Source organism: Saccoglossus kowalevskii, chromosome 3 (assembly GCF_978046115.1).
Source record: "Saccoglossus kowalevskii chromosome 3, keSacKowa6.1, whole genome shotgun sequence".
Taxonomy (NCBI): Eukaryota; Metazoa; Hemichordata; class Enteropneusta; family Harrimaniidae; genus Saccoglossus; species Saccoglossus kowalevskii.
Genome location: NC_140643.1, coordinates 42,153,608 through 42,164,286, shown reverse-complemented (window position 1 = coordinate 42,164,286; position 10,679 = coordinate 42,153,608). Strand labels below are relative to the sequence as shown.

Sequence of the window (10,679 nt, the reverse complement as noted above, 5' to 3'; positions counted from 1 at the left end):
CAGTTGATGGCAGTCAAGGATGTGATCCACAGTTGATGGCAGTCAAGGATGTGAACCACAGTTGTTGATGGCAGCCAAGGATGTAAACCACAGTTGATGGCAGTCAAGGATGTGATCCACAGTTGATGGCAGTCAAGGATGTGAATCACAGTTGATGGCAGTCAAGGATGTGAACCACAGTTGATGGCAGTCAAGGATGTGAACCACATTTGATGGCAGTCAAGGAGGTGAACCACAGTTGATGGCAGTCAAGGATGTGATCCACAGTTGATGGCTGCCGAAGAGGTGAACCACAGTTAATGGCAGCCAGGTATGTGAACCACAGTTGATGGCAGTCAAGGATGTGAACCACAGTTGATGGCAGTCAAAGATGTGAACCACAGTTGATGGCTGTCAAGGATGTGAACCACAGTTGATGGCAGCCAATGATGTGAACCACAGTTGATGGCTGCCAAGAAGGTGAACCACAGTTGATGGCAGTCAAGGATGTGAACCACAGTTGATGGCAGTCAAGGATGTGAACCACAGTTGATGGCAGTCAAGGATGTGAACCACAGTTGATGGCAGCCAGGTATGTGAACCACAGTTGATGCAGCAGCCAGGTACGTGAACCACGGTTGATGCAGCAGCCAGGTATGTGAACCACAGTTGATGGCAGCTGGGTATGTGAACCACAGTTGATGGCAGCCAAGGATGTGAACCACAGTTGATGATAACGGCCAAGGATGTGAACCACAGTTGATGGCAGTCAATGATGTGAATCACAGTTGATGGCAGTCAAGGATGTGAACTACAGTTGTTGATGGCTGCCAAGAAGGTGAACCACAGTTGATGGCAGTCAAGGATGTGAACCACAGTTGATAGCAGTCAAGGATATGAACCACAGTTGATGGCAGTCAAGGATGTGAACCACAGTTGATGGCAGTCAAGGATGTGAACCACATTTGATGGCAGCCAGGTATGTGAACCACAATTGATGGCAGTCAAGGATGTGATCCACAGTTGATGGCAGGCAAGGATGTGAACCACAGTTGTTGATGGCAGCCAAGGATGTAAACCACAGTTGATCGCAGTCAAGGATGTGATCCACAGTTGATGGCAGTCAAGGATGTGAATCACAGTTGATGGCAGTCAAGGATGTGAACCACAGTTGATGGCAGTCAAGGATGTGAACCACAGTTGTTGATGGCAGCCAAGGAGGTGAACCACAGTTGATGGCAGTCAAGGATGTGATCCACAGTTGATGGCTGCCGAAGAGGTGAACCACAGTTGATGGCAGCCAGGTATGTGAACCACAGTTGATGGCAGTCAAGGATGTGAACCACAGTTGATGGCAGTCAAAGATGTGAACCACAGTTGATGGCTGTCAAGGATGTGAACCACAGTTGATGGCAGCCAAGGATGTGAACCACAGTTGATGGCTGCCAAGAAGGTGAACCACAGTTGATGGCAGTCAAGGATGTGAACCACATTTGATGGCAGTCAAGGATGTGAACCACAGTTGATGGCAGCCAGGTATGTGAACCACAGTTGATGCAGCAGCCAGGTATGTGAACCACAGTTGATGCAGCAGCCAGGTACGTGAACCGCAGTTGATGGCAGCCAGGTATGTGAACCACAGTTGATGGCAGCCAAGGATTTGAACCACAGTTGATGGCTGCCAAAGATGTGAACCACAGTTGATGGCTGTCAAGGATGTGAACCACAGTTGATGGGCATCCAAGGATGTGAACCACAGTTGATGGCTGCCAAGAAGGTGAACCACAGTTGATGGCAGTCAAGGATGTAAACCACAGTTGATGGCAGTCAAGGATGTGAACCACAGTTGATGGCAGTCAAGGATGTGAACCACAGTTGATGGCAGTCAAGGATGTGAACCACAGTTGATGGCAGCCAGGTATGTGAACCACAGTTGATGCAGCAGCCAGGTATGTGAACCACAGTTGATGCAGCAGCCAGGTATGTGAACCACAGTTGATGGCAGCCAGGTATGCGAACCACAGTTGATGGCAGCCAGGTATGTGAACCACAGTTGATGGCAGCCAAGGACGTGAACCACAGTTGATGTCAGTCAAGAATGTTAACCACGGTTGATGATGGCAGCCAGGGACGTGAACCACAGTTGATGGCAGCCAGGGATGTGAATAACAGTTGATGGCAGTCAAGGATGTGAACCACAGTTAATGACTACCAAGGAGGTGAACTACAGTTGATGGCAATCAAGGATGTGAAACACAGTTGATGGCAGTCAAGGATGTGAACCACAGTTGATGGCTACCAAGGAGGTGAACCACAGTTGATGGCAATCAAGGATGTGAAACACAGTTGATGGCAGTCAAGGATATGAACCACAGTTGATGATGGCGGCCATGTATGTGAACCACAGTTGATGGCAGCCAAGGATGTGAACCACAGTTGATGGCAGCCAGGTATGTGAACCACAGTTGATGGCAGTCAAGGATGTGATCCACGATTGATGACAGTCGAAGATGTGAAACACAGTTGATGATAACGGCCAAGGATGTGAACCACAGTTGATGGCAGTCAATGATGTGAATCACAGTTGATGACAGTCGAAGATATGAAACACAGTTGATGATAACGGCCAAGGATGTGAACCACAGTTGCTGGCAGTCAATGATGTGAATCACAGTTGATGGCAGTCAAGGATGTGAACCACAGTTGTTGATGGCAGCCAAGGATGTGAACCACAGTTGATGGCAGTCAAGGATGTGATCCACGGTTGATAGCAGTCAAGGATGTGAACCACAGTTGATGGCAGCCAAGGATGTGAACCACAATTGATGGCAATCAAGGATGTGATCCACAGTTGATGATGGCAACCAGGGGTGTGAACCACAGTTAATTGCAGTCAAAGATGTGAACCACAGCTGATGGCAGTCGAGAAGGTGAACCACAGTTAATGGCAGTCGAAGATGTTAACCACAATTGATAATGGTGGCCAGGTATGTGAACCACAGTTGATGGCAGCCTGGCAGCCAAGGATGTGAGCCACAGTTGATGATGGCAACCAGGGGTGTGAACCATAGTTGATGGCAGTCAAGGAGATGAACCACAGTTAATGGCAGTCAAGGAGGTCAACCACAGTTGATGGCAGTGAAGGATGTGAACCACAATTGATAATGGCGGCCAGGTATGTGAAGCACAGTTAATGGCAGTCAAGGATGTGTACCACAATTGATAATGGCGGCCAGGTATGTGAACCACAGTTGATGGCAGCCAGGGATGTGAACCATTGTTGATGGCAGTCAAGGATGTGAACCATGGTTGATGGCAGTCAAGGATGTGAACCACAGTTGATGGCAGTCAAGGATGTGTACCACAATTGATAATGGCGGCCAGGTATGTGAACCACAGTTGATGGCAGCCAAGGATGTGAACCACAGTTAATTGCAGTCAAGGATGTATATCACAGTTGATGGCAATCAAGGATTCGATCCACAATTGATGGCTGCCAAGGATGTGAACCACAGTTGATGGCAGCCAAGGATGTGAACCACAGTTAATTGCAGTCAACGAGGTGAACCACAGTTGATGGCAGTCAAGGAGGTGAACCACAGTTAATGGCAGTCAAGGATGTGAACCACAATTGATAATGGCGGCCAGGTATGTGAACCACAGTTGATGGCAGCCAAGGATGTGAACCACAGTTGATGGCAATCAAGGATGTAAACCACAGTTGATGGCAGCCAAGGATGTGAACCACAGTTAATTGCAGTCAAGGAGGTGAACCACAGTTAATGGCAGTCAAGGAGGTGAACCACAGTTAATGGCAGTCAAGGATGTGAACCACAATTGATAATGGCGGCCAGGTATGTGAACCACAGTTGATGGCAAGCCAAGGATGTGAACCACAGTTGATGGCAATCAAGGATGTAAACCACAGTTGATGGCAGCCAAGGTGGTGAACCACAGTTAATGACAGTCACGGATGTGAACCACAGCTGATGGCAGTCAAGGATGTGAACCACAATTGATGATGGCAACCAGGTGCGTGAACCACAGTTGTTGGCAGCCAAGGATGTTAACCACAGTTAATGGCAGCCAAGGATGTTAACCACAGTTGATGGCATCCAAGGATGTTAACCACAGTTAATTGCAGTCAAGGATGTGAACCACAATTGATGGCAGCCAAGGATGTGAACCACAGTTGATAATGGCGGTCAGGTATGTGAACCACAGTTGATGGCAGCCAAGGATGTTAACCACTGTTGAAGGCAGCCAAGGATGTTGACCATGAATTGGTGGCAGTCAAGGATGTGAACCACAATTGATAATGGCAGCTAGGTAGGTGAATCACAGTTGATGGCAGCCAAGGATGTGAACCACAATTGATGGCAGCCAAGGATGTTGACCAGAATTGGTGGCAGTCAAGGATGTGAACCACAGTTAATTGCAGTCAAGGATGTGAACCACAATTGATAATGGCGGCCAGGTATGTGAACCACAGTTGATGGCAGCCAAGGATGTTAACCACTGTTGATGGCAGCCAAGGATGTTAACCACAGTTGACTGCAGCCAAGGATGTTAACCACAGTTGTAAATGGCAACCAGTGATGTGAACCACAGCTCTCGATGGCAACCAGGGATGTGAACCACAGTTTATGGCAGTCAAAGATGTTAACCACAGTTGATGGCTGCCAAGGATGTGAACCACAGTTGATGACAGCCAAGGATGTGAACCACAGTTGATGGTAGTGAGGGTGTGAACCACAATTGATAATGGCGGCCAGGTATGTGAACCACAGTTAATGGCAGTCAAGGATGTGAACTACAGTTTATGGCAGTCAAGGATGTGAACCACAGTTGATGACAGTCAAGGATGTGAACCACAGTTGATGGCAGCCAAGGATGTGAACCACAGTTAATTGCAGTTGAGGATGTGATCCACGGTTGATGGCAGTCAAGGATGTAAACCACAGTTGTTGTTGGCAACCAGGGATGTGAACCACAGTTGATGATGGCAACCAGCGATGTGAAGCACAGTTGATGGCTGCCAAGGATGTGAACCACAGTTGATGGCAGTCAAGGATGTGAACCAAAGTTGATGACAGTCTGTCAAGGATGTGAACCACAGTTGATGGCAGCCAAGGATGTGAACCACAGTTGATGGCAGCCAAGGATGTGAACCACAGTTGATGGCAGCCAAGGATGTGAACCACAGTTGATGGTAGTGAAGAGTGTGAACCACAATTGATAATGGCGGCCAGATATGTGAACCACAGTTAATGGCAGTCAAGGATGTGAACCACAGTTGATGGCAGTCAAGGATGTAAACCACAGTTGATGGCAGCCAAGGATGTGAACCACAGTTGATGGCAGCCAAGGATGTGAACCACAGTTGATGGCAGCCAAGGATGTGAACTACAGTTGATGGCAGCCAAGGATGTGAACTACAGTTGATGGCAGTTAAGGGTGTGAACCATAGTTGATGGCATCCATCATCGTCATCTTATGGTGGTTTACAAACAAAATGTGTATCTGTCCCATTATAAGACTCGGTCGTGTCCATAAATATGAATGAGCGTCTCTTAAATTTTTGCAATGCCGTCTATAGGGTAATATAGGCGTACATGTCCATCCAGTGACGAGTAGCCTGTGATTGCAGTGGATAGGTCGCTATCCCCGTCGTTATCGTGACCTAAAACACAATCAAATATTCAACATCATTTGTGTACTTTGGGTTAATTTTAGTAACATGTCAAATATTAAAATGTCCGAATATCGAGTGCACACCTGTGATGACCCTGGGTGCGACTTGTGTCCATCACCTACGTCTGTCTGGTCGGCGTATAACTCAAGGGCCGGAATGAACTAAATCATTCCTAAACAAAACATACAATTAATGTGTCTCGTTTCCGGTGATCTGATATCGTGCTCCACTAGTACATTTTTAACGACGAGGCCGCTCATCGATGTCGGCAATTATTGGTGCGCTTTAATGTTTGAAAGGTTGTCGTATGCTAAATAGTTAATGTCATGGGAGTAAAAGCAAACGTGTTTCTATGAATAAGGCATATAACAGCGCACAAAGAGCTGATTTGATTAGAATGTTTGTAGAAGGAGAGGGAGTGGTTTAAAACGAACCACTTCACCTGGTCTGTTATAAGGGCTCCCCACACGTGAATGGTGTCATTTGTCCGTCCGCGGAAAACACTTTCCAGTCATTCCTTGTATGGTGCTAACTTCATTGATAACTCGTACCCTGGTTCACCTGGGATACACGCGGACCTCTGAGATATTGCCTGGTCCGACATTCAACAAATACAGGTGGTTTTGGATTCTATAGAAGTTACGGGTGAGTGATGTCTTCTTTTCATCATGGGGTGTGTTAGCGTAGATTGGCGTTGAATGCTAATCGGTCAGCAAAGCAGAACGTCTTAATTTGGTCTGAGATTTGCACAGAGCATGTCTTGTTTTCATACGTTGCGGTTGGTCTCCGGATGAGGTTAGTTAAACCTACAAGTAGGACACTTTGCTAATATCGCTCATACCTGATCTCATCAACCTGGCTATCTAAATTGACAATACAAATAGTATGTATATATTGCATTATGATAGCCATTCTGCTGACAAATACCATACTGGATTCTGTGAGTTGTTGTTTAACCTTTTGCCAGTTGTCTATGTCATTCGCTCCACACCATTGTGAAAGTTTACGTCGTATTTTTAAGGTGCTATGAAATTATATTGCATTCATTAAAATACTCATAACAATTTACTCAAGCCCGTCTGCGGAAAAGAGCAGCCTCCACCAAAATAGACACCAAGCACCGGAATATGTTTACCCTTATTGGTACATTAGTTTGTTATGTTTGTTTACTTTTTAAAAGGTTGTGTGTCAGTTTGAGGCGAAGAAGTCTTTATAAACATGTACCGTCTATTGTCACATATGGTAGAAATGTCGAAATGCAATTAAGGCAATTGTGAGCGTCTATGAGTGTACACTTGTGTTCTCTCCATGGGCATTGAGTTTTAGTGGTCTCGCATATTACGGTAATTCATGCACTTGTATAATATATAACCTACTGGTATGTTACGGTCCACACAGTCATAAAACACTGCAAGGTCGTCCTGAAATGCACGATTAACCATGCCTGCAAATAAACTAACCACCGTGTATAGAATGCTATGTAAATTCACTTTGCACTCTTTGTGTGTATGCCTATTACCTCAGCGGTCGGTAGTGAAGTATGCGTGTCATTAGCACTGCCATTAATACTGTACTATATCTCGCCTACCATCGACCCTGGTAGCGCTGTATTGGATGATAGCACAATATAGCGAACTTATACCGAGGCAGGATGACTATAATAGACTAAAGCATACTGCACCATGGTACCATGGAATCACAATCCAAGCTAACATAATTCGCTATAGAAAGATGTTTTCAAAAGTTCAAATGCAGTGTTGATAACAATGGAACGAACTAGTCTGTTGAGCATGCAATCACGGTTTTTTTAGTAACCGTGATGCAATTTTCCGTCTTCATTGTAAAGTTTTGGTTTTGGTCAGTGCCTGGAACTCTTTTTAGCTCTATGATCTTGACAAGGTGTTCAGTCTGGCGGGTGTTGGGTGGCCAGATTTACCATCATTGCATTTATTGTCCGATCCATTCACCCACAGCGAGCCAAGCCAGGTTGAAACCATTTAGAGTTGTTAGACATTTTGAAAATTAGTTAGAAGTTAAAACATTAATTCATCATGGGGGAAAATACTTTAATGAACTGATAACATCAAAATCGAACACAATGATGGTTTACACTAAAACGAAACAAGAGCGGTTCCCAATGCATGTACATGCAGCAAAAGCATGGCTTCATCTAGAATTCTCGTTCTAAAATCGCCTGAAAGGCCTCGAACCCTGCGACTTGTGTAAGGGTTTCTTGATACGAATGAGTAAAACGAATGTAATTGTTTTAAGTATTTGACAGTGTTTCAAAATAAAAGTGATAGTCTGTGTGATGGGTTTTAGTGAATATTTTACGACTGGTTACGAAGACTGTATGGCGAACTCGAGCAAATGTATATCGTGTGATTTTGCAGTCCACAAGTCGTATATTTCATATCACCGTTTCATATATTGGTTCCTGTGGCCAGAATTAACAATTTACCCACAAATGTACTATAACTGTTATTATTGTTCGTTGACGCATATATGGCGTAGTAATTCAAGTGTAGTTACCAGCTAGTTATGCTTGTGCAACTTGAATGATGTTCAAGGTATAAATATTCCAGCTCACTGTCTCCACATGACAAAAGGATATACGGATACGAGACCGTGCAGGGCATTTAAATTTTGACGGATCATTGTACTGTGGTCGAACATATATTGTATTCAGTACTTCAGGAAACGTCTGGTGGCGCTGTATCCACTAGGATTTTTTAAAAAAAGGAAACATTCAGTCGGAAATTTGAGATTCTATATGATTGTCCAAAAAATATTAAGACACACGAAGACGTAATAACACTGTACCGTGCATCCATGTATGTAATACATCTGATGCTGGATAATTTTGAACAATTGAGAAAAAATTACCACTCTGTTAAAGACATTCTGCAACTTGAATATTTTAGAGATTTGAAATCAAATGATAGTTTTTCCTATAAACTGAAACTCGTCGCATTCACGTGGAATTCCGCATAATAGAACGCATTAATTACAGCCACTTGATTACATGGAATTTTAGCCATAAAGTTTTCCCTCGGGTGATAAATTCTACCCAATTCTTCTTCCGACATTAACAGGGTCACTGACCAATTGTTTATTTTCGATTGTACATACTACAGCACTGTTTCCATGTACATATACGTAACGTGTGCGATATACTGTGGATTGCTTCTAGTATCTGGTTTCCCGTAAATAATCATGCCACCTGTTCTGAGTATTAAGCGCTATGTATGGACGAGAGAAAACCTCGAATCGTCCGTTCGAACCGTTGCACTTCGCAAAAAAAAAATAATTTGAATAACTGACTTGGTAAGGCGTAATCTGAATAAACTCGTAAAAATTGCATCTTGCGTGTCCTGGTCTCATGGTGGCGCTTTACATAAGCAACAAGCGATAATTTGCCGTTACGGAGTAAACATCTCGGTTGTCGGTGAACGTATTGCAGACTTTGTTGAATAAATTTAATACCACAATACTATAACAAAAAGTATAACAATCATAAGGCAGTGTTATTCCTTTTATTCACAGTCATTCTATAGATTAAGAAAACAACTACAATTATAGATGGTCTGCGGTTTATTGCCACGGAAACGGAGGTGATTTCTAAAGTTGATAGACAGGCGTAAGATGTAAGATACAACTGGCGTGTCATATTGCAGTCCAGAGCCCTATAAACCCCACCGCGTTCTCGTCACACGTCCGGGCTTTTATTCCCGACAAATCCTGACCCAGTCTATGAAATACTATAACGTCAACGAAACTAGCGACTTTTACATTTAATATCTGTCACTTGAGATACCGGGTCCTGTTGACATTCATCGTACGTCATCCGGGTCCCCCCCACTCCAATCACACTATAACAATGTCTAGTTTTATGGTTATAAATGTCGTTATTCTCACAAAAGCACACCTACTATTCCGTGCCATGTCCACGCTCTTACAGGAACCCAGAAATGGTGTTTACCGACTGTCTGATCTTCCCGGCCTTCCACGACATCAGGTGTGTCGCCTGTACCATTTACCGAAAGGGGTGTAAAGATCGCCACCAGAAATGTATTGTACTCTTCAAAGCTTGACGAGTATATACACATATTCAAAACATATCACAATCTCTGACGTAGTCGGAATTCCCTTCAATATCACAAAGCAACGCCATTTTATAGGTGTTATTATATATCAAGTTGTGCGCATAACTTCGGGCATTGAACCCCATTTAACAGTTTAGGTATAAGTTCTGTAATCGACATTGAACAACGCCCCTCTCATTTGAATAACAATCTGAGTTAGCTAACTTCATTGGTAAATACGAATGATTGACAAAGTCTCTAATGAAATCATAAACAGGTAAGGAAATTGGAAAAAGGGGTACCATGAAACCGGTTAATGACTGCGTGGGGCAATGCACTTCTCGTATTGCCTGGTTTTGCATACCGCAAATCCTAACACACCGAATACCACCTTGCAGAATGCAAGAGGTGTGGCAGGACGACAACACCTTTGAAGAGATTAATTTAAAGGAGAGGCGAAAACATCATTCTAACACCGTCTTTGAGGGTGATCTACATCATGGAAATGACATACACAGTTAAGCTGAATTACACTGTAATTAAGAACATAGTGCGTTTATGTACAATAAAATAATTATGAAAGATAAACAACAATTTCAATTTTGTTATAAGTTGTCGTCTAGCATATAAAGGACACAGGTTGCACTTATTTGAGAAATCTTAACAATTTTTTTTAAAAATAGTGAAATATGTCCGATGTACATGTACTGGCAGATCAATACAATTGACTTGATTTGAATATGAGGCAGCAACTGACATGAGAATAATTTGAATTTGTATAACATAGTGATTGTATTACGTATACCTTTGTGTATTTGTTGTCTTCTGTTTATATGAACTGGTATACTAGACGTTACCCGGATGGGCATAAGACGCTAACAATAATAAATTAGGTATTTTTTTGTCAACGATGTACCCTC

The 10,679-nt window shown here is 43.6% G+C and overlaps 1 long non-coding RNA gene across 1 annotated transcript; it reads right to left on the bottom strand.

Annotated features, from left to right (window-relative positions):
• Positions 1-8,874: 8,874 nt before the first annotated feature.
• LOC146747992 (uncharacterized) lies at positions 8,875-9,687 on the bottom strand. Its single transcript, XR_014928905.1, has 2 exons — positions 9,607-9,687; positions 8,875-9,167 (listed from the first exon to the last, which is right to left on the bottom strand). It is a non-coding gene; the product is annotated as an uncharacterized LOC146747992 (long non-coding RNA).
• Between the last annotated feature and the right edge of the window lie 992 nt (positions 9,688-10,679).